The 22,694-nt window shown below is 37.8% G+C and overlaps 1 protein-coding gene across 2 annotated transcripts in view; it reads left to right on the top strand.

Moving 5' to 3' along the window:
- PLD5 (phospholipase D family member 5) overlaps positions 1 to 22,694 on the top strand; it is a 181,261-nt gene that overhangs the window by 11,806 nt on the left and 146,761 nt on the right. The gene's annotated exons all lie outside the window — the stretch shown is intronic.

Here is a 22,694-nt window from a genome sequence, read left to right as displayed (position 1 = left end):
CCTCATGTTGCTGATTTGCTGTTACCTTATGGAATAAAGTGTTTCAAAAGTTTCAAGCCAATGGGTTGGCAGAGAACACACTGTTTTCCTTCTTCCCCTGAATCAGTACGTTCCATAACTTCTTCCTGCTTATTAAAGAATTGTCTTAGGCTTGCAGCTGTATCTTTAGTCCTATAAGCTCTAATACTGAAGGCAGCTTTCTACTTACTTTTCTGATCTTGGATACCATATGGAAAAGTAGTTTCCCTGAGTTTTCAACAGGATCTATAGTGCTAAATTCAGGTAGGATAGTGATATTCTTTGCATCATTTAGAAGTGGCTTGAGTCATAGTTTGAAACATTTGCCAAACTGTACAAATTCTCTGTGTGTCTTTTCACAGAAAACCAGCATGTTGTTGACATCTGACTTGCTATTGACTAGGTAAAGAGTTGATCGGAGTCATGCATGCAGTCCTGTGCTTAAGTGCTGTTTAAAACAATATGGGATGAATTATTTTCAGTTCTGCTTCTCTGTTGGAACTGTGCAGCTTTTTAGATCCATGAGAAGATGCATCTTTTGAGTAATTCTTCTTCTATCAATAATGGCTACATAACTCCCCTGGTTAGTGCAGTGGATGGGATGGTTCTAAGAAAAGATGACTTGAAAATTAATTACTTAAAACAGACAAAGAGATCACTGATGAATGAAAGCCAAACAACTTTGAAATTATTTGCAATTTTCAACTATTTATGAGTGACTTGTTTGTAGAATGTGAACCAAATCTATGATGCTGAAGACTGATTGGTGGTTATTTGGAAGGCTGTGAGCATCAAAATACATCAGTACACCAAATGCTGTTTTCAGGCTTTTACAGTGTAAACGATTCATTGTTTGAATAACAATTCCTTTGGGTCTAGTATGAAACAAAACCCTTAAGTGTTTTGGAGAACGTTACCCTTTTGAACAATGCAATTTCCTTTGCCAATGTGAGCTGCTGTCCCTGCAGACTTTTTTTTCAATTCCCCATTGGGCTTGTGGCAGGCAGCTTACCCCTTCGGTGTTACTTTATCCCATTTTCTGCAATATTGTTCTCTCTGAGCCTTTTTGTCATGACTTAGCTGTGTCAAACTCCTGCTGAGGAAAGCTGGAATGTGCCATGCTGTATTCTCTGGCTCTGTGTGTATGGTCTTAATGCACATCAGCCTAAATCAGTTTGTTTCTCCAACTATATGACAGCTGAAACCTTAGCCTGCTGAACTAAGGTTTGAAAATTGAAATGAAATTTCAATTATTTTTTTTTTAAATATTTTTTTTTCAGTTTGTGCACTTTGTTCTTCTAATGTGTATGTGCTAGGGCTGTTTCAAGCATTCTCTGTTTGGCTTTAAATAACTTGCTCATATCCATTTTTTTACAAGACACTGTATTGAGCAACTGTTTCCATTTTTACTTCTCCAAGTTTGGGTTTACCTACCCAAGGTCCTTGGATTTTAATTGTTTTCCTATTTATATAATTTCATCAATTCTTTCATGATGGTTATTTTTAAATTACTTTTCTTTATTCCGTTGTCCCCACCCTCTTACTCTGTCCTCTCAAACTCCTCTAACAAATCCACAGCCTTGTTTTGGTAATGCATGCCATGTTCTGCAATGCACCTTGTGTGAAACACCCAGGGAAAATATGGTGAGCAAAATATATGTAGGATTTGCAAGAGTGTGCTTCTCTTACAAGGTTTATATATGATTTTTGTTCTGGCAGGGCAACACTTTCTGACATTCTTAAGTGATTTAAACTCATAAATCCCAAATATACACTTCTTGAAAACCCTGAAGTTGCAAGGAAGATGGAATTTTTTGAGTTGTGTGAGGGTGAATTGGCCGAAAGCCTTGCAAGTGTGTTCTATAGATCTGGTGATATAAAAGGCAGTGATTACATGAAGAGCAATAAAACTTTTCACCACTAGTGTGACTCTCATGTCAACCAACAGCATGTTCTTTCAGAATTTCTTTCCTTTTAATTAAATAAGGGCTCCGAATTTTTTTCTGTGCAGAGAAATATGAGGTACTGTTGTTCCTTGAAAGGAATGAAAAACTGTTTCTTATGGAATCTGTTTTTCAAGTGACTGCACATTTATTTCTACTTTTCAGTAGAAAACAGAAAATGCATCTTTTCAAGTTAGTTTGTGCATGTATTAAATAGGATTTTCTCTGATCAAGTGAGAAATTTGTAGTAGATGTAGAAATGCCTGTTGATTATAGAAGTACCACTGTATAGTAATACCTTCTGATTTACAGGCCACAGTATGTAAGACACACATTAAATACTTGAAATTATTATATGTTTTAGCTCTCAGGTTACCACTGTATGTTGTATTTTTGTTGTTTTGTTGTTGTTTTGGGTTTTTTTTAATACATTGCTTAAATAAGGGGGGGGCAAGGGGTGTGATATTTTGAAAGGCTGTAAGATCCCTTCCTGTCTGGACTAATCTGGTTGTTTTATTTGAGCCGATGCTTTCCATGATTTCTTTTTTGCTAAAAGTCTCCCTAACAGCTATTTGCATTTTGTTTTTTTTAAATGTGTCTTTCTTCAGTATTTACAAGATTTAAAATATTTTATAAGAACCTTTGGGAATACTTGTTGCTTTGTTTATTTACTTAATGATTCTGTGTGGCATCAGATGTTCTCAGTTTATTTCTGGGCATTATTAATTTTTGATAACATATCTGGCTGATTTATTCAGGCTCATAGTGTGGAACTCCTGACTTGAGTAGAACAGCTTGATGAGGAGCCATTTACTGATGAGTGTTTGACTGTTACCACCATGAAGGAAACACCTTCCCAAAACACCATTCTAGATAATAATTGTATGTCTAATTTTACATATGATGATTGCAATGTAGTCTGAAAACAACAAAACTGCTGGTAGTGGCCTCTCTGTAGTGTGGACTACGCATTCTGTAGGCTAACTTCTGTGACCAACTACATTGGTTTTACAGTAGCTTGTTCTAGCTCTACTTAATTAACTTTAATTTCTGTATATGTGTGTACTTTTAACTGTTGAGCATGATATTGTAATAGGTTTGTTTAGTTGTATTTATTGCACATTTATCATTCATTGTGTTGCTTTCTTCCTTTAGGAAAAAAAAAAAAAAAGCAGTTTGTCAGCAGAAGAAAGGTTCTCTTGTTATTTTGTCCTGGCTGCTCTTCTGTGAAGGAAGAGATGAGTGATTTTTGAAAGCAGCTGAGCCATGAGGCCCAGAGAAGCCTTTAGGGTGGAGGTGGAGCAAGCAGAGAGGGAGAAGAACAATGAATCTTGAAGAAACTGAAGGAAACCATAGCTGAAAGGTTGCTAAAAGGAGCAGAGAACTCGCTTGTAGGAGTACACAGAAAGATGGAAGCTCTGAAAGAGCTTCTAAAAGAGGGTTCTGGAGTGGAAAACATGATTATTCAACTCAGCCTTTGAAAGCTTTTGACCTGGATAGCCAAATCAGAGGAAAAGACCTGCCCTACAAGATGAGAGGGCCAAAATCTGTTGTTTTTCCATGCAGTAGCTTTTAGTTCTGGATTCTGTATTAGGTTAGTACTTTTGTGCAAGCAATTAGAAATAGAGTTGTGTAGGTTTTATTTTTTCTTCTTGCTGTTTGGTTTTGTCTGTTCTTTTGGTATACTCACAGTGGCAGACTTGCTGATTTCCCCTGAAAGCTCTGCCTGAAATGAAGCTCCATCATCAATCTCCACAGACAAGCTGGCCAAATATTGCAAAAAGAAAAGAACAGCAAAAGAAGCAGCTTTTGTGGTTGACTCCTTGGAAGAGTGGGCTCTAAGAACATACACTGATGTAGATGCAGAGATTGATTTTCTTTTTTCAATGTAATTGGTATCATGGACACTAGTGTTTTCCTGAGACATGTGGAGTCATTGGCTCATTGAACTAACTTCTTTTGGATATCTTTAAGTGAGGGATGTGGAAGCTACAGAAAACACCAAAAACGGGAATATTAAGTATTTAGAGTCAATAGGGATTGCTCTTACTTTCCACAAGCTGGGGATATTCTGAGTTAATTTTATCAAAGTTGTAATGCATCTTACAAGTTCTTTATGATTTTCTGTTAGTTCTGTCAGGAAAATTAATCCACAAACACTAGAGGTTTATGTCCAAAAAGGAGTCAGAGGAGTCCTTTTTACTTTATTCGAATAAAGGGAGAGGCCATGGGGCATTCCCCTGGGGTCTCTCAAATTTTTGGAGGGCGCAGCCTCCTTTTTATCTTCATTCCCGTCCGCTTGTCCCTTCTCTCTTTCCCCATAGGCTGAGGTACTTGAGAGGTACCGGCGGCGATACCTTCCCCCCTCCCACAATGCATAATCCCTTCTTAACTTTTATGGAATTCATAGTGTTCTTTTAGTGCTCTTTTGATCTTCTACTGGAATCCATCCCATTGTTTCTGTTGTCTCTCACTGATAGCTATATCTTATCAACTGACTCACAGCTTGTTTGTAAAGACAAACCCATCATTCCTCTCAGTTCAAATTCTTTATTTATTTGGAATTTGCTGTGTATATCTGGACAGAAATAATGCTGTCTTCACCTTGCTCTCTATTTTTTACATTTTCTGTTTGCAGAGAAGGCACATGAGTAATTTCTAGATGGCCACATGAACACTTGAGACATATGCCCTTGCAACTGTAAATTTGCACAAACATTTTTGAGATGAGTTTTTTTTCTACCCCAAAAAAGCTTATTCCAAAGTTTGTGTGTATAGATGTCACCTGAAAACTGAGGTAAAACATAATGGTCTCACGTGATTTGTTTAAACATACTTATTCTGAGATACAGGTTTTTTGGTTTCTTGCTGTACTCTTTATGTCAGGCAAGTTGCCATTTATTTATGTAAAGAGTCAAGCAGTTTTCATACCAATTTGCAAAGAAAAACTACATTTAAAGTAGAATTTCTTCCTGAGGACTCTAAACCAATGTCTCGGTTCTAGAAGACAGGTGTCTGCTAGGGAGGGCAGGAGCCTCCCTTGGGATGAACGAATGTAGACCCCCTCCCTCCGAATTATTATAAATTTGAAATCAAGGGGCCTTTAGGCAGAGATCTGGGGATAGGAATAACAATTATTTACTAGTATAACCAGGCAAACAAACAAACAATAACTACAGCAATAACAAGAACACAGAACCAGGGACCCCGGGACAGCTTTCTCGGCTGAGATGGGATGGAGGAGAGGCTTTGTTTTCACAAACCCCTCGGGCAGTCAGTCTTGGTGCTCCTGCAGGGCTCTGAGGAACAGTCGGCTGGAACAGCAGGGATGAGCAGAGATCCTGGGATGGTGGATGAGGTGTATCAGCAGCTCCGCGGTGGTGGCTGGCACTGCCACACGTCCCGGCAGGACAGGGGGTGCGAGGCCACCAGCAATGAGGGGAGAAGGAGAAGAAGCAGCCGCTCCGAGCCCAAAAATGTCTTTCTCCGAAACTGAAGAAAAGCCTGCCAAACTGTCCCCACCCTCCTTTTTCCTGCCCCCCTTTCCCCCCCTGGGCCCGGCCACTCTTTGTCTTTTGTCAAGCACCCACTAAGTACCCACAGGTAGGTTGTCCCCGCAACTAGTGGGTAAAAATTCCACGGGCAGGCCAAAACGAAAAAAGACACCTAACCCCCAACAACCAAGATTACAGAAATGAAATAAAAGTTTTTCTTTGTTATTGCCTACCGTATAATCTGTAAGATTGTTTTACTACTTGTAGCATGTGGGGAGAACAATACAATCACTTCAGTCATTAGTTTTTTTCATGTCAGTAACCCATTACATGCTATGACTAGTCTCCATTTATCATTTCAGTGGCAACATTGTCTTTCTGAGAGTTGAAATGACTCCCTTTCTATTTTGTTTCATGGGAACTTTCACTTGATAAGGGAAACAGGAGTTGATTTTGATATTTCAGATAATCATGAAGCTTTTATTGTCTTCCTTCCTCTCCTTTATGTTGTGGGATAGGAAGATAGAAAGAGTACAGATAAGAACATCAGCTCTGGTGGGGACATGTGTTTTATGACCTAGAGTTGCCTCCAAGTACAGTAGTAATGCCACATATGGCAATAGCAAGAGTTTAAATTCTTTCATTACTTTCACTAAAGCTTGCATTTTCAATGAAATTAATTGTTGGTTGGAGATAAAAAACATTGGATTGTTGGGAACTTGAAATAATACCAGTTCTTTCATTTTCTCAATCCTGAATTCCTGACTGTATATGCATCCTAATGTTCTAATTTCAGAGGGAGTGGAAGATATCATTTAAAGTCCAACCTGTTTGCAGAAAGTTCTTTAACACACTTAGGAAGCTGCATTTGCTATGTAATAAGGTTTGAAGGAATAAAGGTGTGGATTTTACACTGGCCTTTTCCTTTTGTCTTGTCTTTTGGGATCTTAAACATAGGACTAATTTATATTCTTTCATATTCTAGAGGTAGTGGCAGATATCTTGTTCTCACAGACGTCAAGAGAAGTTATATACAACTTGGAAAACCTGTCCCTGAGCTTTTTCAAAGTTTTTGTTAAATTATTTAATTTGATTTTGATCCAATTTAATTTAATTTTGATTTGAGCTTTAATTTTAGAGTCTGTGGTTTTGTTACACCACTGCAATCTTTTATACTCTCAGGGTTATATGGGAGACTGTCAGAAGCCTTGCTTATGTTCAGCTATGCAATATGATTGCTTTCCTCTTGTCCACAGTCACAGTGAATAACACAGAAGGTATTCAGGTTAATTGAATACAATTTGCTCTTGGTAAATCCAGGTGATGTCCACATCATCTTTCTCACTTTCTGCCTTCTCTCTTCAAGCATGTAAAGTTTGGCCTCTCAGTGGCCAGTTCCTGAGCTTGACCTCACTTTGACTGTGGGATATGTTTGCCATTTCGAACTCTAATAAAGAAGTGGGCGTAATTTCTCCCCTGCACCTAGCTATTATATTCCCAGGATTACTCCCCAGGCAAGCTGTCTGCAGTTAGGCTGACTGTAACTTTGCTTGAGAGATTTCAGAACATATTTGTGACTAATTCTTTTGTAGTAGAGAAAAGAGTATCTAACAGTAGAGTTACTACTTTGAGAATCAAATTGTTGACCAAGTGTTCTCATATGCCAGAAGTTTCTTCTGTCACAAAGTTAGCTTTGCTTAGCTTCCCTGAATTTTCCAGGAAAATGGCTAGTCTTTGAAACAGCGATGGAAATGAAAGTGTTAATCTTCACTTTATTATGCTTTTATACTCAGTTTCTAGATTCATTCTCTTAAAGTTGGCCTAGCATAAAGAAATGTTTTGGGCATAGACTGGTAATAAAATCTCAGGACAGTATCTCAGGATTACTCCTATTAAAGACAGAGTGGAAACAGGTTTTGTGTTTTTCTTGTGATCTTGGGCAAGATACCATACTCTTACTACAACTTATTTCTCTGTATGTATGTAGACTAATAGCATTACTCAGCTTTCTATAAGGGTTCTGGGGATGTATCCCCATTTTAAAGATGGTAAATTACACACGTAGACAAATTGTAAATCATGTGAATAGTCACCAGCTCACAAGAATAGATGGTACACTGGAAATTTTAGATGCAATTCTAAGTATGTCTCTCTTCTCTGCGGGTTGACAGTGAAATGGGGTTAGCCACATTCCTTGTATTGCTTCTAACGATCTTATGACCAAAGGCTAAGCTGATCAACTTGCTGATTTTTATAGAAAGTTTAATTAGTTTTCTTCCCAAATGGAATTGCTTACTTTATTTCAGATAGGTGAACTGGTCTAGCATTCCTGTTGCTGAAGAGTGAGAAAATTTGATGAAAAGCAAGGAGCAGGATCTGATCATAAACCTCCCTTTTGATGGTTGGTGTGCTCAGGTTGGTTGAAATGCAAAGCAATGTGGCATCTTTAGAACTTGGCCTCATACAGAGTATGCTTTTTAGGGCTCTGTTTCTTTCACAGTAGGAACCTGGATGGATGGCTGTAGTGGGCTGTTGCAATACACAATGATATTTGAGGAGTGATCACTTCAATTACTGGTTTGTTCCATGTCAGTATCAACATTAGCCATTAAGCAGTTAGCTTTCATAAAGGGTAATTTGATTTACCCTAATCCAAAGCATAAAAGGGAAAATATTTCCCACAATGACAGGACTAGGTTATTTCTGTAGACCTGCCTACAGACTTTTGAGGTAGGACTCTGATGTGCTTGGGAGTTTTTGAATTTACAGGATGTGTCCTCACTGCCTTGCAGAACTTAGGGCTAAGAGCAAACTGAAGCATATATAAGTGTTCTGACAGGTGGAAACTTAAATGCTATTGTAGTACATTTTAGCATTTTGCTGGGGCTCCTTCTTAGGCTTATTTATCTGAACAAGGGCTTTTGTTTGGCTTCAGGGTGAAGAACAGTCTAGGTCCCAGTTTTGAAAGGCAATATTAGTATTAACGATTCTTAATAACAGCTGCTTCAGAGGGCTTTAATATGACGTTATGCAAGTTCAGATATCTTGTCTTCTAGCATACTGATTTAGTTATTGTTTCCTTTCAGGAAGAGTGAAACTTTGAGGCATGTCTTATTAGACTTTTTTGATTAAACTTGCATTGCTAGTACAAATTCATAATATTACTTATCAGTCACTTCATTTCCCACATAAAGTGCTTCTTATCTGTCTCCTTTGAGGAGTGCACTTATTAGCACAGGCACACAGGACACACATGCTCCAATAACTTTTATAGCATTTTTTAGTGTTTGCATACTCTGTGTGGCCATAGCTTCATGCAACTAGGAGAGCTTATCTTCAGATACTTGGATAAAGAATGCAAGATGTCACTGGACACCTCTGATAAGTCTCCATTGTCTTTACGTCTGCTTCTCTTCAGACATTTTTACATACCGATGAATTCCAGTAACTGTCTTCTTCGTGGCCCTTAGCTTGACTCTCTCCAGTAGCCCCATATTTCTGTTGTACTGGGGAGCCCAGGACTGGACACAGCACTGCAGCTGTGGCCTCACCAGGGCTGAGGAAGAAAGATCCCCTCTCTTGACCTGCCAGCAGTGCTCCTTCTGATGTAGCCCAGGATACTGCTGGTCCTGTTTGCCACAAGGGCATATTGGTGTCTGTTGATATCCCCAGAGCCTCTTCTGCAAAGCTGTTTTTCCAGCTGACTGCCCCCAGCACGTATAGACACATAAACTGCTGGTGTTGTCCCTCTTCAGGTGCAGGAATTTGCACTTCCTTTTGTTGAACTTCTCGAGGTTCCTCCAGGCTGTCAGTGTCCCTCTAGATGGCAACACAGCCCTCAGGCATATCAGCCATTCCTCCCAGTTCTGTATCATCTGCAGACTTGGTGAGGGCATGTTCTGCCCCATTATCCAGCACCACTCTCTGGACCTGACCCTTCAGCCAGTTTTTAATCCTCACTGTCTGCTCATCTAGCCCATATTTAATCAGATTCCCTATGAGGGAATTGCAGGAGTCTGTGAAAGATCAAGTACCAAACCATGTTTATTCTTGAACTGATCTGTGAAATAGAAACAGATTACCAGGTCATTTAATTTTTCTCAAGTCATTGGAGAAATTTAAACCAACCAAAGGTGGTCAATGGGTGGTTTAATAACTATCTCTCAAAGGTGGTCTTTGAGAGATAGTTATGAAAATATTCAGTTACATTTCTCTGTAATTTTATAAAAGTTTTTTTTCATTAAATTGTAAGTTACATACGCAAACAGTGTGGCACAGAAACCTATTAACTATCAGGCAGTTGCAGTCAAAAGATAACAAAAATATGTATAATGGGTGTATTTTTTGAGAATATAAAGGTTGCTTTACTAGGAAGTGGGAAAGAAGAAAAATGGTGTAGTAAGATAATGTATATACTTTCTGTCAACTTTTATAATCATGTATATTTTATAATGGGATTGCTGGAAGCATGCCCATTAAATATATCCCTCTTTTAAGTAAATCATAAAAAACAAGACTGAAAGGAAGGAGTCACATAGTCCATGCTTATGCCTCTGGAACGCATTAGCTATAACTAAGTGTAATACTGAATAATAGATGAAATTATATTTTATCATCAGTGTAAAGACTTAATTGTCAGGTTGAAGACCTCAAATAGTGGTTTCTTGTAAAGAAATATTTAGAACTTAATATACTTGCATTTTTGCCGGAGTTATGTCTAATGTATCTAATCTTTTTCATTACAGTTCATATAAAAATGGTGATATTTTGTTCTTTGCTTACAAAATTACCAAGTTCCTGTGGGTTATAATACATTTATTATTACTTTTTATGTTTGGTTTTAATGTTTTATCTTGAAATAAACTAAAGATCTTGAGTTCAAAGAAACTGCTGCCTATTGCACACAAATGTAGCCTGCAGTATAATTGTATTAGGATTTTGAAAAGAAGCAGGTGTGCAAATTGTTTCTCAGGAAATAAAGTAAACTCATTCTTGCTGTTAATGTGTTTTTCTGTTACCCTGTCTTATATTCTGGTCTGCTTGTGCTTGGTTATTTCTCTAGGACATAACCCAAAGCCATTGAAAACTCTGCTAATTCCAGTGAACTTGAGATCAAGACCTTAAAAATTCTCAATTTTAAACTCTGTGGGAAGAAATGGTGATGGCTTATGTAGTGCTGATTACTGTGGAGCCCTTGTCTTGAGGGCTTTAGGCTGTGTTTCATTTTTAAGATTATATTCAGCACAGATACTGACTTGGTCTTTAGTTTTTCGTAGTTTGAAATAAGACTCCTTTTCTTTATAAGTGTGTTTTATTACAGTTAAGGAGTTGGGGCTTTGGGAGTGGTGTATTTTTTGCTTTTGTTTGTCTATTTTGTTTTTTTTCTATTTGGACAGGAATGAGTTACCCTGTTCTTAAAGTATACCTTCCCCCCTCTATTAAAGGAAACACTTTAGTAATAACAGAAAACCATCTGTCACGTAAGACTGTAAACCAGAGACCTGACATAATTACCTTTTTTTCAGAAAATTAATTTTATTTTTATTTCATTAAAAAAAAAATGGTGCAAGTTTGGCATATAGTTTTAAGTACTTTTACACTTCTGTGAGTCTGTATGCTAAAGCAAGCAGGTACTAGTTTGTGATTTTGAAAAATAAAATTAAGAAAGATAACAAGATTACCTGTCTTGCCTGCCTAACATGTACCTTGAGCTCTTCAGGTGATTTATAACCTGTTTACATTCTGTACTGTTTGCCATCTGGAGTGTTTCCAGTTCCTGTAGGTTTGGAGTACTGCAGGGTAGGCGGTAATGGTGCAGTAGGTGAGGAACAGTATAAATTGGGCAGTATTCAAAGAACCTTTGTGGTGCCTGCACTCCTGTTCTTCAGAGGTAATACTATTAATTCAGTTTTCCAGAAAATCTGAGTAATTTGGGTTTTTTTAGTAAGATGGAATTTGAAAAAGCAGCTTGGTAAAATATATTGTTATCAATCAGCAATTGTAGTTTTCATCTACGTAGAGAGACTAGGTAAAAATGCATTAATACAGTAATTCAAAGAATGATTGACTGTCCTGGCTTACAAAGCACATCAGACAACACCTATTTTATGTTCATTCTTATCAAACTTCTATTACAGAAAGGATGAGTTTTCATTTTTGTTGTTGGGATTTTTTCATTGAATAGTAGTGATTTGTTTTACACTTCTGTGCAAGCACATATGCCAGTTAAAACAACCATTCTTTTCTCATTTGATAATGCCATCAGACTACTTCAGGTTACAGGCTTCCTTATTCTTCCCTGTTTTTTAAGGCTACAATTTCCTGTTAAAGAAATCAGTGCCGTAACACAGAGTTTGACAGTCTTATACATTGCTACAGATTTGTCCATGTTGTGGTACATGTCCGAAGAATAGTATTACAAATAAAGTCATAAAAGTATGAAAACCATGCCTTTATTTTGGATAGAAGGAGAATCTGAACAATTTTGGATTATTTACTTTATCTTCACAGTAAGAAAAGGCCCTTGGCTTGGGAGACTGTAATAGCTACTCTATATAATACTTAGTATGTATTCATGGTTGGAAAAATGTGAAGGTTTGTTGCCCTGAAAATTAAACCTTCTGATCTTGTTTTCATAGTTTCTAGCCACTTTCCCAGGAAAATAACTATAAATATAGATGTATATACATTCTTTCTAAGACACGTCTTTTGATGGATGTTTTGCACAACCAGTGTGATTGAGAAGGTGGTAACCTAACTATCTAATCTCTGGTTATTGTCAAGAATCTATAAATACTGGAGTCGGAAAAATAAAAAGATCTCTTTTTCCTATCATACATTGAACCGTGTCCATTTCAATCATTCTGTGTCCTATAGCAACAAAGGTTATCTTTGAAGCATCTGCCTGTTCAGGCGAAATTGTTTTCTGGTTTTTTTATCCAACTGCAAAAGTTGTTTTGGTTCAAACTGAGTGGTAAACCTGCATTTAACTCTACAAATTTGAACATATATAGGCATCTTTCATCAGTTTTGCAGTTACAGTAGCAGTGAAGATGGAGGGACTTGGCTCTGGGGTTATCTTTTGAATACATTCACAGATTTGGGCTGGCTTCACAGGTCATAGCAACAAAGTTGGACAGGTTCCATGCTCACTGTATGATACAATCTTAATTTATGAATATATGTGTCCTAATCTCACAGAAATTAAATTATGTAAAAATATGTGGAGAAAGTTGGAGGTCACTTTTATATTTTTAAAAGCATATTGTATGATGTGGATTAGCATTCTGTACCAAGGTTAGGGCCTTTTATGCAGTATGCTGTGCAAATGCAGTGAGAGGCCTTGTCATGAAGGCTGTGGAGGTGAAATAAAGGCAGAAAATGGCAATTTGTCTCAGTTTGTTGGTTATGGATTTGAATTAGCTCTCTAACTCTTGGATTAATATCCTAGTCACTATATTTTACTTTTGGGCTTGTCTTTCTTTATTGCATGTATCTATAAGAAGGAGCACACTGCCTTCAATTTTCATCTGGCCCTGGCACTTGCACAGACTTACGTCTACAATCACAAATAGTACAGAAGCAATGTAAAATTCTAATTAAAGTACACCCATCAGTTAGCTAAAAATAAACTCTTCAGGAAAAAAAAGTAGGGTTTGCATTTGCATAACATTTTACAATTTCAGTTAATGGGATTGAAGCTCTGGTCCTTGGGTTGGGGAGGATATGGTTTTGGAGTTTTCCACAAAAATATATTCAGTATTCTTCTTAAATCAGGACTGAGTTAGCTGGAGATTCTCCTGTGTTCAGAGGGCTCAATAAAGTTTTGAAAGCAGCCTACTGAAAAGTGGACAGAAGAGATTTCCAACGAAAGTGTGTCCAGGTATAACTTCATTTTCTGAGAGACTGATTTTCATGAAGTAATGAACTACCTTGTTTTGAGAGGAGACAATGTAAAACTGGTGTCAACAATTCCCTTCAGATTATAAAAGATCAGAATATAATCCAAATGTAGTTAGTTTAATTGTAAAGATGTAGGAAAGAAAAAATTCAAATATTTAGATCTCTGGAAAGAAATATGTAACTCAGACTAGTCTGATTTGTGGTTTTTAATAGTTCCTCTAAACTATGTGGACATGCTATGGCTTTTTCTCCAGTTAATGGTCAAATTATTTATAGCAGATTCAAATGCTCATACTATCTTAAGGAAATTTATATATACATTATTTTGTTGGCTACAGAAATGTTACATGTAATTCTTGTAAATAATGAAAATTATTATATTTCCCTCTCTTTCCTGCCCAAAAAAGACTTACCGAGATAGGAAGTACGATATATATCATACAGAGAATTTTAATTGATTTAAAAATTAAGTCTGAGCATTGGATCTTTGAAGTTCTTTATTCAAGAAGATGCCTTTGGAGACAGTCTTCTCTCTGCTGTAAAGCAATGTGTGCAGCAACCAAGTGTATCTTTTTTTAATTTCTAATAAGTTTTCTGGTTTATGAAGTCTTTGTGGTACTTATTTTACACGTAATGGAAAATAATTTATTTTTCCCACCTCCAGTCAAAAACTTTTGATCTGGAAAAAAGAAGCATTCAATGTGGCTGCTATGTATTTGCGATGTAATATTTTGAAAATAATTCTTCATTTATGTTCAGATATGATTTTCCTTTCCTTGCCTTTGAAATACAGTAATTCTTACCAGTAATTCTAACAGCCTATTCAGGAATGCACTAGATGTGTAAGTTAATAGTGGAAAACAGTAGTGCTGTGATTTGATTGTAAAATTTCAGAGATTAGTTGGGTTTTTTTAGTTGTAAAATTTCAGAGAGATTAGTTGGGCAGAGTTTTGTGTGTCACCTGAGAAAGCATGTTATTAGTGTTTTGAAGGCAAGCAAATAGCATCAAGGCTTCTTTAATATATATCTCTGTGAGTATTGGTTTTGTCTTCTGAAGAGACATTTGCCAAAAGAAGAAAGGGAGAGATGAAGACATCATTCTGCAATGTGCAGCATTCTCTCTGTGTATTTCTCAGTCCTTAGTTTTTCAAAGCTTATTTTTGTTTTCCTGGCAAGGTCACTCTTGACCTCACCAGTGCCATATTTTTTGGTTGTGTAAACAATTGGAGCATAGCAACAAGTGAAACATAACTGAAAATACCAAGACTGTATATGCGCTATGGCATCAAAAATTTGTCCAGGAAGAGTACCTAGGCCTTAATGGGTGCTTTAAAATCATTAGATGATTAAGCTATTAATGAACTTAAGCTGTGGTGTTGGTTCAGCTTGACCAGTAATAAGTTCATTAGGTTACTCATCACCAGACATTAAATTTCAGCTGCACTGCTAAAATGTGGGTATAGCAATTAAAATTGCTTTAAATGCATATTATTTCTTTCTTCCTCTGTCAGTGCAGTATGACTATATGCACCAGGCACAGTATATTCTTGTTTTGTCTCATGCTTCACTGCAAAATATTTTTTACTTTGCTACTCAACCACTATTCCACTGTCCAGTTGCTTCCTGCTAGCCTGAAAAACATGGCCTTACAAGCAGTGATCACTTTTCATCTGGAAGATATGTGTCTAGAGAAGTCAAGGAGCCTTGATTTTGGCTTTGGGTTTTTGCTACCTTGTTGATCACTTTTCTTTCTCACTTTTATTTCCTAACTGTAGCTCTTGTGTCATCCTACCAGCTGATTCCAGAGAACCATTAGAAAAATTTCATTTGAGAAATAAGCAATGCTTTGGCAACGAAGAGCAAGGCTGAGAATGTTCATGTATGAAGTTATATCTGATTTAATAATTTATTTCTCCATAGACTCTTTTGAGTTAGCGCTGACTCCATCTATGGTGGTGGCAGGCAGGTTGCAACATTCTCTCTTGTTTTAAGACCTGTCTAACATGAGGCTGTCCATATTATCCAGATTACTCTCATTTTCTGGTTGCCTGTCCTGACAGTCAACTTTCTTGCAAAATAGTTACACTGTATCCAGCTGGGATGTAGTTAATTTTTTTCGCAGTACTGTATGGTACTGTGTTTTGGATACATGGCTGAAACAGTGTTGATAATGCACTAATTGGCTGTTGCTGAAGAGTGCTTGCACAACACAAAGGTCTTTGTTTCTCTATCTCCTCTTAAATTCAGCTGGAAAGTAGGTGGGGAAGAGGTTGGAATGGGATTCAGCTACAAACTGCTTACTTGTCAGTGTAAAGAAGGAGGTACTACTTGGGGGTAGAAGGAGAGTGTGGGTGTGTGTGAATGTTTTCCATGGTGGCTGTTGCTTGAAGGGTATCCACACTGGTGGGAGGTAGTGAGTGACTTTGAGTCACTTGCTGCTTTGGGGTATGGTGTATCCCCTCTTTCCTTCACCTGTTAAGATGTCTTTGTTTGATCCACAAGTTTCCTTGCTTTGTTCTTGCTTTTGTCTCCTCTGTGCCACTGAGAGAGGGGAAGTGAGGGAGTGGTGTTACTGACCAGGGTCATCCTCCCCACCAATAGTTTATATAAGCATAAAGCATTTGCAGACCTGTGGTTGGAGCAGTGTTGCTCCCCAGGCACCTGTTTTGTGTGCATGTTAGGTCAAGAGTATCTGTGTAAAAGCAGATTGTCACTCTGTGTGTGTCTGTACTTTGAAGCTCTTGGCCACTGGACTGGCAGCTCTGTGCATCAGTCTCCAGAGTGGGATGGCCTATTCTTTCTCAGCAACTTCTTTTGTTTTAAAAACATAGATTTACAGAGACTTGTAAGACTTGTGACTTCACTTTTTCATGGGTCAGAGCCCCTTACTACTTGAGACATGGAATAATCCATCTTGTGATGCTGTGTGAAATGGACAGCTTAGTCATTTAAGCTTAGTCAAATGAGTGAAAGATTTGGTCTGTTGATCTTACTGTATTTGACCTTAATTAGTTTAGGCTAAAGCCATAACTGCACTGTTCCTCTGTCTTTTAAGCCAGCAGCCCATCCCTTAAATCAGTTTTCTCGTTTTTGCAACATGGATAATATTTTGGTTCAAGAATTTAGTTCAGAAGCTTGTGCAGAGTTTTTAGAATATTTTCAAAGACCTTGCCACTAAAATCAGCTCTTCCCTATTCTTCTGTCTTGTATTATTTGCACAAGTGGGACAGATTGTCATCCACTGCTATGATCAGTTTTTCAAATGATCTGTCATTTACAGAGATTGTTTCTGTTCAGCTGTCTGACCACTTTTTTTTTCTGACCACTGCTGTCTTTTCACAAAATGCTATCAGGTAAGGGGGATATTAAGCTTACATATGTGTTTCAGCACTGTGCAGGTTCATTTTTTGCTCAGTCTGTGTAGGAGATACATATTATGTACATCTATGCTTCTCAAGTTTTCACAAATCTCTAGTAGCCTGCTTGATTTCTTGCTCATGACTCTTCATTTGGAATTGGGTTTAAATCAGCATCACCTACTTCATAGTGTCTGGTACCTGAACAAATGCTTTTCAAATACTTTTCATTTGAAGGTTTGGAGAGATGTCATGGACAAGGAAGTCAAACAGATGTAGGTCACCATTATCTATAGTAACCCTGAGGTCACACAAAGCCCTGAAAATCTCCGTGGGGGCTGCTCCATTTTTTCTGCTTCTGTATTTGACTGTTTTCAGCTTAGTGGTAGCACCTTTTCTCTTTCTGCCATTTCGTTCCTCTTCTACCAAAGTTGGAGACTGGAATTAGGCAGAGTATTGCAGCAGAATGAAATGTCTTTTATGATCCAGTAAAATCATATTAAGTGTAATTTCACATGGAAACAAAAGGTAATTACATCAACACAGCTAATGTTGTTACATAGGAGGCCAAATGCTAATTGTCTATTTTTAGTGTCTGCATTACGTAGGCTCTTTTCATAAAAACGCTGCCTTATTAAGCACTCGACAGCACATGTTGGGACCATCCTTGCTCAGACTGATGGAGTTGATTCAGGCGTGTGCCGCAGGTGCCGCTGCGGCTCCGCGCTCGCCCCGCCCGCCGCCGGCAGCGCGCCCGCGGTGCTGCACCGCCCCCCGGTGGCCGCGGGCCGAGGCGTCCGCTTCTGTGCTTCCCACCTGGAATTCCGGCAAGGGCTCCTTCGGCTTTGCAAGTTTGTGAGGGAAATGCTGTCCTTGCAACCGCATTTGTCAGTGACCGCGAGTTGTTTGCCGAGTTACTCTGATTGTACTCTCAGTATTTAAAGGCTGTGTCCTGTCTTCACTAATGATGAAAAAAAGCAAAATTTTGTTTCCTTTTGCCTAAAATAATAGGATCGTGCTCTTTGTACTTGTGGGGTTTTTTTTAGAAATGTCTCTTGAGCTACTTTGTGATGGAATAATTGCTGCAAACGTGCAAAATAGTAATCTCTGATCAGTGTTCAAAATACACTAAACTTTTTTAAATAGGACTCCTTCAACTTCTGCTTTTGGCTTTAGAATATGATTACAGTGTGTGCTAATTTCAGTGGTTAGATCAAGAAATGCCGTGCTGCTCTGAGTATTTTGGCTGCAGCCTGTAAAGAAGCAGTGGCATTGCCTCTGTTGACACAGATGGCAGAAAGTGGAAGCTGCCCACCCACTCAAAGCAGCTTTGCATCTTGCTCTGTGCCCCGTCTCCCCCAGCCATCTCCCTGGAGTGCTGAAATGGCTCTGGCTGCTCCAGGTGGAGGAGTGGTAGACCTAGTCTCTGTGGAGCATTCTCAGGACCTGTGCAGAGAGAAGGTCTGTTAACTCTGTTTTCCTTTATGAGGTTTTGAGAGCAGGGATTCATGTACATATGAAAGAGAGAGAGAGGTTAATTTAGCTCTGTTTTGAAGCTGATATCTATCTGTGCTGTTTAGGCAATACACAGACCCGAATCTGTGTGTAACTTGAGCTGGGTGGTCTAGTGCGATCCCCTCAGAACAGTGGCAGAAACAGAGAATGTAGTTATTGTTTCTCAGCCCTTGGAGATTTTCTTGGCCACCGAATCACTGTAAAAAAAGAAAGACTTGTTCCAGGCAGCTGGACTCTGGGAGGCAGCACTTATATATTTTTTCAGCTGCATCTGATAGATAAGGAGGCTTTCTATTTCTCTCTGTTTTGTTTTGCTTTTGTTTTGCTTTGCAAAAATGCAATGGACTTCCTTTTGCAACTGTTCTTACCTTTAACTCACACTTTCAGCTCCTCAAAAATAAAGGAAAACATTTCTTTCAAACATGTAAGCAGTGTTTGTGCTTGATGGCAATGACAGCCCTTCATCCTCTGTATTGAAACGGCCCATTTAAATAGCTGCCACCTGCTCCAGTTACGATCTGTGAGCTGGCACATCAAGTTAGGGCTGGGTAATATTAAACATCCAGGGCCTTGTTTCAGTCTTTGGTTACTGCTTGAGCAGAGTTTTAATTGGTAAGGAGCCTCTTCTGTTCTCTAGATGCTGTACCAATTTCATAAGATCTGAATGTGTTTCTGCTGATTTGAAATTACATTCCTGCTGTGTGAGGTCCAGATCTCTATGAGCAGAATTTTGTATAAAAGTTTTCTTTCCTGCAAGACCAGTAGAATGTCCTAATCTTCTTTCTGCTTCAGAATATTATTTGAAGTATTTGAGGATGTGCTTCTATAAGTCATCTTGGAAAATAGGATTTTACCACTGGAAAATGTAATTGTTATTAATATTTGAATTGTGAGTGAGTGATTTCAGGATGTAGCTTATATCTGAGATTTTGGTAAAGCTTCTTGCAAGGTGAAATAGTGTTGTTTGTGGAAGAGTAATAGACTAGGTGGGGATATCAGTCTTTGATTTTTGATGTTGTTGGTTGTTTTTTGTGTTAGGTATTTATTTATAGATCCAGCAATCCCTGAAGATGGACCAGATTGGGATACTGTGAAGTTCTGCCCCTCTCTACACCTACCCCACCTCTGCCTGCTCTCTTATTCCATCTTTCTTCTTTCTCTTTCTTTCCTATGACTTATTTTTTTCTGCAAATCCTGTCGCTTGTCCATGTTGCTAATGAAACTGATGAACAATGAAGAGCTGATACTGGTATTTATAGTTGTGTCATTTTGTTTTGGAGTTCCTGTTCTAGTTAGATTTTTGAAGGAATGGAGAATTTTTGTGTTCAGTTGACTTCTTTAGCCCATAGAATTACAGCATTTTATCAATTTTCATTCAGAGTGCACTTTTGACATACCTCTTCACAGCAAAAAAAAAATAAAAAAATCAAAGTCTTTTATTGATAAATTTCATGTTTTGTCTAGGTGTCTTTCAGGTTTTGTATCTATTTTGGTTTACTGACTTTTAGAATTCCTGCAGACATATATAATCTTGTTTGTCTTAATTCTGTGATGCCAAATAATATTACATGTTTTTGTCTTACTGCTTATCAAGCTGTGGTTTACTTTTATCTATTTACAACGAATGTTTCATAGATACTTTCATTATTTTTTACAACTTGTGGGGAGACACAGTGCTTCATAAGTCTAGGGACAATTTGGACAGACAGAGTGTCCCAAGAGGGCCATAATTATGTGTCCCTGAGGCTTTGTGACACCTCAAGAAAATCCAAAACGATTCAACAATTCTGCATTTAGATTTTTAAAGATTTTTCATTTAATGAAATATTGATTTTTTTTAAACTCTTCTCCCCGTCAAATGCCAAAATAAAAAAATTTGTTTCAGGGGAAAAATGCAGTTCTTTGATCAGTTACTTTATGTTTGGTACCAGTCAGTACAACCCAGTTGTTGCAGATTGAGGGTTCTTTTCTGAATGGTTACGTGTTGCAAAGAACACTTGTGAAATAATTTGTATTGCCATATCTAACCTATTTTCATCACAAAAGATAGATTACTTTTAATCCAACTTATTTTTTTTTCAGTTTTGTTATGCATTCCTTGATCATTTAGAGCATTCAAGGGCATCTATATATTGTCTAATTAAATATTTAAAGTATGTGGCCTGATAACTATATTTCTACAGGGACCTAAAGAATGTTATCAGATGCCTTTGACAGTTTTATTTTTATTTTTGAAATAGCCTCTGAAGCATGGAGCTCATGGTGGCAGTTAATATGCCCAGAAGGGTAAAGTCTGGCAATAGGGTTGTAACCAGTTAGCAAGGATCAAATTTTAGGTTTTAACTCAAACTTGGGAGGAAATTGGTTTCCTCATAAAAAGGAGAAATTCTGGACCTGTCTGGAAAATTTAAGCTCCCATTGCTTGTGGATCCTTGAAGAATTGAAGGGATGAAAAAAAGTTCATCTTTAAGGCTTATAGATCTAGATCTATAGATTAAATTTTTTCAGTTACATAAGTGCATAATTCTTTCCCTTGGTGGGCACTTCTTTTTCTGTGTTAGAAGGAGTTCAAAGTAAGTGGAAAAGGTGGATTTGTTTTGAAGCACGTGTGCTAATGCTGAAGTAAGTTAGTCAACTTACTTTTTTTTCTGCCTGTATAGGTGCATGATAGCATTTGCTCTGTATAGAAATGTCTTTTAGTTGAATTTAGGAGGTGATATTTGTGCTTGAATTTGGGAGGTGCATGTTTTAAATGTGAGAAGACTGTCACAGAATTAATTCTGAAATTTGTAGCATTAAGTAATTGAATTACTTTTCAGTAAAAAAAATGGAAGTATTCTGGCTTCATGGACTGAAAGGCAGAGTTGGAAACTGTTTGTATGTATGCATAGGGCCATATTATCCTGTCTTATACACATTTGGTGTAGAAACATGCAGGAGCACAATTTGGCTTCATGTCTTCATATTTGGCATCTGATCATTATCCCAGCAGATACCTTTGTGACCATAAGGGTTTCATAAATTTCAAGGATTACAGGAAATGTTTGTGTGGACTAGTAAGATGACTGAAAACTTTGTGATGGAAAAGTTTTACTTCTAAAAAGATCAAGACCTTGGTAGCCTGATTGATTGCAATTGAATTGTTTCACAGAATTCTCTCTTGTGTCTCAGTGATGTTACATGTGGGACCTCTCTGATGGGAATCCCATTAGCAGTGTGACTAATACAAGTGCATGAGTTGTTTATGGACACTGCCAGGGTTCTGCTGTGGCACTGGGCACTGACCAGTCAGTGCATCTTCTGCTCCTTCCATGCTGCTGATGTTGCTCAAGACAAAGTATCTGTAGACAGCTTTCTGGTCAAACAATCAAACTAGGGCTGTCTACTGATTTTCTTTGTCCTGAAAATTGTCTTGTGTACTGTTGTCCATTTTTCTTCCTGAAATTTTGTATCTCTTGGTTTCATAGAAGAACCTGGTTTGCTTATTTTTTTACCCTTCTATCTTCTTAATCGGCCTTTCCACTTTCCTCTTTCCACTTCATCTTGCTATTTTTCTTAGGGATGGAACTGTGGACCTTTTATTTACATCAGACATGCTCATCTGTAAATACAAGTCAAACTTGTCTTTGCCATTATGCCTTGCAAATGATTTTTTTTAGCTCTGGCTGAAGAAGAAGGGTCTGGAATAAAGAGAGATTCTTGTGGCCATTGAGCTAGATGTCAACAGCTCAACATGGCTAAAACAGGCCTCCTGCAGACTCCGCTCCTGCTGCTTCCTTGTCACTCTAGGAAACAACCTAATCTTGCCATGGTGGTCATAACACATGTCATCTATTACTTTGTTCTTTCTCTAAATTCAGAAACGACACTGTCAGTGTTATTGATGATTAAATCTTATTTTTTACATAATTTCTTAAAGTCAGTTCATTGCTGTTTCAGCAAACATTCTAATCTTCCATCCAGCTCTTCTTCACCTGTTAAACAAGCTTGGCAATTAGTCCAGCATCCTTTTCCTTGCATTCTTTAGGTCAGTCGTGCACTTTCATACCCATTCAGATTTAGTGAAAGTCATTATTGTTTCCTTTTGCAAACAGAATAGAAGAAACCTACTGCCATCTCTTCTGAATTTATTTTCCCTCCGTGTACAGAATATGGTCTTCACTTTTCTAGACCTCAGTTACTACAGAAGCATCACTCCATCCTTTTTCGTTATTCATTAAAATGTCAGGCTTGGTCTTAAGCTCTCTTAGTACAATATTGTGCTTTCTTCTTGAGATTTAATATGCTTTCTATTATACTTTCTTCTTGAGAGCATCTCCAAGGTAGTCTGCATAGCCTCTTGGTAATCCTTTGTTTAAAACCCCTTTACTGTGAGGCCCAAAAAGCTTGGAAATTGGGAATTGGAATATGACTTGGTTCCTTTTGCCTCCCTCTTTGTCACCTCTTACTGTGTTACTGGATCGCAA

Source organism: Parus major, chromosome 3 (genome assembly GCF_001522545.3).
Source record: "Parus major isolate Abel chromosome 3, Parus_major1.1, whole genome shotgun sequence".
Taxonomy (NCBI): domain Eukaryota; kingdom Metazoa; phylum Chordata; class Aves; order Passeriformes; family Paridae; genus Parus; species Parus major.
This window is presented reverse-complemented; position numbering and strand designations above follow the sequence as displayed.